The sequence below is a fragment of the Zingiber officinale genome, chromosome 1B (genome assembly GCF_018446385.1).
Source record: "Zingiber officinale cultivar Zhangliang chromosome 1B, Zo_v1.1, whole genome shotgun sequence".
Classification (NCBI taxonomy): Eukaryota; Viridiplantae; Streptophyta; class Magnoliopsida; order Zingiberales; family Zingiberaceae; genus Zingiber; species Zingiber officinale.
This window is the reverse complement of record NC_055986.1, coordinates 8,565,376-8,571,551: the sequence shown is the minus strand read 5'-3', so window position 1 is coordinate 8,571,551 and position 6,176 is coordinate 8,565,376.

The following is a 6,176-nucleotide window of genomic DNA, read 5'->3' as shown; positions in this document are numbered from 1 at the left end:
TTGGCCGGCTAGAAGGGGGGTTGAATAGCCTACACAAATAGAAACAAACTACTCTTCACGGACTTTTAAAGTAATGTACACTTGCATAAATTAAATAAACAGAACTAGAAAAAGTAGAGGCATCAGAATTTTGTCTTGGTTACAACCGGGGAGGTTATTAATCCAAGGAAGATGATCACACTAAATTCTCTTTCAGGCGGAGAAGCCTCTTTTACAGCAGTGTAGGCACAGAAAGAAGGAAGCTAATCAAAACAATAGAAGCGCACAAGTGTTGTTAAAATTTCTTGAATGAATTGAAAACCTTCTGAACCAAGGCTGTATTTATAGTCTTGGTCAAGGCGCTTGGAAGGGTTCCAAGCGCCTGGGAGGGGTTAAAATTTTATCCCCTTTGCAAAAGATCGTGTTTGACGGCGATTCAATCAAGATTCAATTCCGGGCACCCGGAATGGCTCCGGGTGCCCGGACTGGTCCGGGCCCTCGGACCACAAAAGTCAACAAAGTTGACTTTTGGTCTGGGCCCTCTGCTCCGGTGCTGCTCGCCTCGGTCCAGGTCTTCCGCTCCAGCTCCGCTCACTTGGGTGATTTCAGCCAACCGAAATAAGGCTCACCCGAACCCAATTTTGGCCTTCTTGAATATTCTTCCGGTTCGGCTTCTCGTCCCTCGGAAACGTCGCGCGCCTCCTTCTTGTCTGCCCGCGTACTCTTCCGCACCACCTTGTACCTCAGACGCACCGAGCCCGTCGACTCTCTCTCGTGCCGTCCTTCTCGCTAGCTGCGTCTTTTGCTCGGCTCCCTGTGCTCCTAAGCTCCTGAACACTTAGACACAAGGTTAAAAACACGACAGGACCTAACTTGTTGATCACATCAAAATAACCTTGGGGTTCCAACACATGTGAGCATTTAAAATTCTTTAAATTTCTTATTTTTACTTCCAATTTTTTATTTTTTATTTTATTTTGTCAAAATCTTCTAATTGACAAGATGTTGCTAAGGTTAATTTTAACTCCTCATTTTCTTTTCATAATTTTTTATTATTATTTTCTAATTGACATGAATTTTTTGATAAAATTTTAATAAATTTAAATAACTGGTCAGGAGGTAGAGACCGTACCTGACTTACCTTGTCGATCTTTGATGCTCCCCCTGTAGAGTTGCTTTCTCCTGACGTTGCTCTCCCCTTTATCGATGCTCTCAATGTTCATATCCGATGAACTTGCTCTGTCGTCTTCTTGGTGACTTGCCATCAATGCAAGTTCGACATAGGCTACGACATAAGAATCTGATGACGATGTTTCATCCCATGTTGCTTTTAAATTCTTGTGCTTCTTCTGGGTCACCCTTTTGTCTTTTGTCTTTTTCTTTGTCATTATCCTTGTTCTTCAATTTTGGATAGTTGTCTTTGATGTGCCCTTTTTCATTGCAGTAGTAGCATCTTATCTTTCTTTATCATCTTTTACCCTGTACTTGATTAAACTTATTAGTTTTAATAAACTTTTTGAACTTTCTTACCATAAAAGTCGTTCATCATCATCGAGAGACGTTTTAGATTCTGATTCGTTTATTTTTGCCCTTAAGGCAATGTTATGCTTGAGCTCCTTCTTCAGATTTACACATCTAGTTTCATGTACTTCAAGTGTAGAAAATAATTCCTTTAATGTACTTTTAGATCCTTAGAAATGTAATATGCATCTACTAAGGTTGACCATTTAGGAGTTCTAAGAAAAGCGTTAAGCGCGTACCATAGTAAATCTCAGTTGGTTATCTTTTCTCCAAGATTCGCGAGTCCAGTGATGAGTTCTTTGATTCTTGAGTGGAGGTGTGTGACAGTTTCACCTTCTTCTAACCGGAGGTTGCTGATATAGTTCCGGAGCAGATCCCATCTCGCGAGTTTTTCCTCCAAGGTATCTTCGTTTAGTTCCAGGAATTTCTCCCAAAGCTCCTTAGCTGACTCGTAAACTCCAATCCGGTTGACTTCTTGTGACAGTAAAACGCTCAGCAGATGAAATTCTACCTTGTCGTTTGCACGAAGTCAGCTTACTCCTTTTTAGTCCACTGATGTTCGTCTTTGTCCTTTGGTGCTACAAAATCAAACTTCATTATTAATAATAAGTCAAAATCTTTTTTGAAAAATATCTCCTTCTTCTTTTTCCAGTTCGTGAACTCCCCCTCAAACTTAGGCAGATATATGCTCAATCCGACCATCATTTTGTTTGCTTCAATTGGTGGTTACTCCTTATGAGGCGTCCTTGCTCTGATACCACTTGTTGATCCCTTGTGGCTAGCAAGAGGAGGGTGAATTACCCTGCATGATAAAAATAAGAAATACCTTTCTCGATCTTTGGACTTGATTAAAATAAACACTTGAACAAAAAGTTAAGAAGCTAATTAACAAAAAGAAAGAGACACAGAGATTTACTTGATTTGCAATCAGGGAATTGCTAATCTAAGATACTGAAAGCTCACTATCAAATCTTCTTCCGGTAGAGAAGCCTCTTACAGCAGTTAAAGCACTAAATTATGAAGATAAATAGAATGAAGATTGTTTACAAGTGTTATGTTTAGCTACTAGGATCTGGGCTGTATTTATAGCATTGATCGGGACGCTTGAAAGGGTTCTCAGTGCCTAACCGTCGATAAAACTTTGTCCACGTCACAACGGATCACAACAATTGGTGACTCGATAAAGTTTCTGGTCCTAGCGCCTAGACCAGGTCTGGGCGCCTAGACCAGGTCCAAGCGCCCGGACTGGCTGAACCAGCCTCGACCAGGGCGCAAGCCCAGGGCGCAAGCCCAGGGCGCAAGCCCAGGGCGCAAGCCCAGGGCGCAAGCCCAGGGCGCCCTGGCTGCCCCGACGTCCAAGTGCCCGGACTAGGGCTGCCTCGGGGTCCGGGCGCCCAGACCTAGTCTGAGTGCTCGGAGTCCAGGTCTTTCGCTCTGGCTCTGCTCGCTTGGATGATTTCGGCAATTTAGAATAGGGCTCACTCGAACACATTTTTCGGCTTTTTCGTGCAATCTTTCACTTCAGCTTCTTGTTCCTCGAAAACACCACGCACTTCCTTCTCGTTCGTTAACGTACTCTTTCGCAGCGCCTTGTCCCTCAGATGCACCAGACCTGTCGACTTTCTCTTATGTCGTCCTTCTCGCTAGCTGCGTCTTTTGCTCAACTTCCTGTGCTCCTAAGTTCCTGCACACTTAAACCTAATGCATCAAAAGATAACATGACCTAACTCTGACTTGGTTTATCATATCAAAACTATCACGAGGTACTTATATAAACTTTTGCTCAACATCTGACCTTGATTTCCGGGACGACGTCCAATCCTCGACCCGCCTAGACTTCCGTCTTGTGTACATGACCCCCAGGACTTCTACCCAATGTCCTCAATCTGCCAAGTATTCTACCTAGTCCAATCAACCAGGACTTCATGCCTTATCCCTTGACCAGAACTTTGTGTCCAATCCTCTCGACCAGAACTTCATGCCCAATCTCTTGACCAGAACTCCGTGCCTAATCCCTTTACCAGGACTTCATGCCCAATCTCTTGACCAAAACTTCATGCCTAATCCCTTGATCAGAACTTCATGCTCAATCCCTTGACCAGGATTTCGTTGCCTAGTCTCAACTAGGTCTTGCTTGTACACTCAGGTAAACTTATTATATCACAACACAGCTTAACTTTGAACCCTTTATCATTATCAAAATCAGGTTCGATTAGTTGGTATTTCCAGTACTAATAGTAGTAGCTACTACAACGTGAATGTTAAATGAGCTTCACGTTGTCATCTTTTCGATTGGGAACAATTTATTGGATCACACCCTTATCTACCTCCATATATTCATTTGGAATATTAGCCATGCGGGAAGTGCATCATACAAAAATCGAGCCACACGGCCTACACTTCTGATTGAGCATACGCCAAGAGGAGATAACTCGATAACATCACATAAGACTTAAGTCGTTCACTTACTTTGTGAACATCCTAACGGAGAACCTCCATAGAAAAATCATATAGGACTTTGGTCGTGCACTTATTTTGCAAATATCTTCAACTAGGAACATCTTCGAAAATATGACACTAGGAATTTAGTCATGCATTTACTTTGGGACCATCTCCGGTTGGGAAATCTTTATAAAGATTATATAGGACTTTAGTATTACACTCAATTTAGGAACATTTTAGATCGGAAATATTCCCAAAAAGATCATTATTGTATACTCATTTTGGAAATACCACCGGAAACGTCACACAAGACTACAATTATGTACACTTTGAAAACATCCGATCGAGAATATCCATGTAATAAATTACACTACAGGAGCATCCCAATCAAGGATATCCTTAAGACATTGAAACATCCTTATAAGGAATATCCCTATGGAATCGAACCCCTTTGATCTATAAGTCTGACCATTTGTAACCGTTACCATTTCGATATGGGGCTACTAGTAATTGTCATTAGCCCATGGGGTTATGGTATAGTGGTAAGGTATTCAGGTTGCCGCCTAGGTATTCGTGGTTCGAGTCCTAATTATGATGAATTTGTAAGAAATTTTTCTCCAAATTAGACAAACAATTAAAGGATGTTGGGTTATTGGACTGCTCGTTATGAACGCTTTCTGATTTATTTTGATGATCGATGAAAAATTTTCATAGAACTAAATTGATCATCCCAAACTCAATATTATCCAACTTGATTAATCATTTTACTAGTAATTTTCATTAACAAAATCAATAGCTTCAAATGTGACTGGCGGTCATTTTCGCACGATGTCATATGTACGACATCAAATGTGACTGGCGGTAATTTTTGCACGATGTCTAAAGTTGGTTTCAGAATCAATCAGTTTGTCGTGTCATTTTGAGACAAAAGCCTGTGTCTGAGTTCATTTACATCTAAAATATTATGCATTTTGGGGCCTATTTCGGCCTAAAATGGTTTAACAAATTTGACTTTGAAGTCAATTGGTTGGTGCAAAACTAAAAAATAAATAAATAAATAACTCTTAGCCTCACTGGCTCAGCCAAGTGGATTTTTTTGATCATTTTGTTGCATCATTTTGAAATGTAATCCCGTGAGAGAGCGTCATTTTACACCTGAAATATGCATTTTGAGATCTATCGCATCCTAAATTATCCTAAACAACTTGTAATACCCATTTAGAGGATCCTAATTGCGACTCTAGGTTTTGGTCTGAGTTTTGTTGCACATAGAAATCCTAATTACATTACAATTAAGTAAAAATTATAAATCAATTCTGTGTTATAAAGGTTTTGACTTGAGTTTTTTTTTTTTTTTTTTGATGTGTACAAAATAGTGGTTACCTTTATTTGCAAGGAACTAAAATTAAGATGGTTGATGATGGATCTGGTTACATATTGATTTGCCAAGATTAATCCAGCTGAGATTAAGGGAGACGCCAACTCCTCAAATGATACAAGCAGCAGAGTATTATAAATAGGCTGGGCACAGATCAGGTCAGTAGTCACTGATGTCAACGGACCTCCTTATTGGGTCGGCTTCGAGGTAAGGGAAGGTTTATTAATGGAAAAGGAACGAAAAGTAACTAGTGTAAGGAAATAGTTCATTTGAGAGGTAAGAGAAGGTAAAAGTCCCCCCTCCCTCCCCTCACATGCTTCCCAAATAAGGGTAAGGTGACGTTTGGTTCTTTTCTAGAAATCGAAATAGGATAAAAATCATAGTATTATAGAATGAGAATGAATATGAGTATGGATATCATTCTTAAAAATAATATTTGATTAGTTGAATATTTTCTATTGGAATAAACTAAAATTTCTTTTTTTTAACTTTAGAGAAAAATAAGAAAAAAAAATTAGATTTGAGAGAAAATTGAATGTGAAAGAAAAAATATGATGAGAGAGAATGATGAGAGAAAATGTGTGACCAGAAAGAAAATGTGATGGAAAAGAATGAAGAGAGGGAAAGTATGATAAGAGAAAATGAAGAAAGTGAGTGTGATAAGAAAGAGCATGGTGGCAAAAAAAAGACGAACACGCTCACCCCCAGCGCCCCCGCTAACCCGTCCCAGGGCCAATACGGAGGAGGTAAATATGTGATAAGAAAGAGCATGATGAGATAAAATGAGGAGAGAAAAAATATGATGAGAGAAAGTATGATGACAGCGAAAGTGTAGAGAGAAAGTGTGATGAGAGAA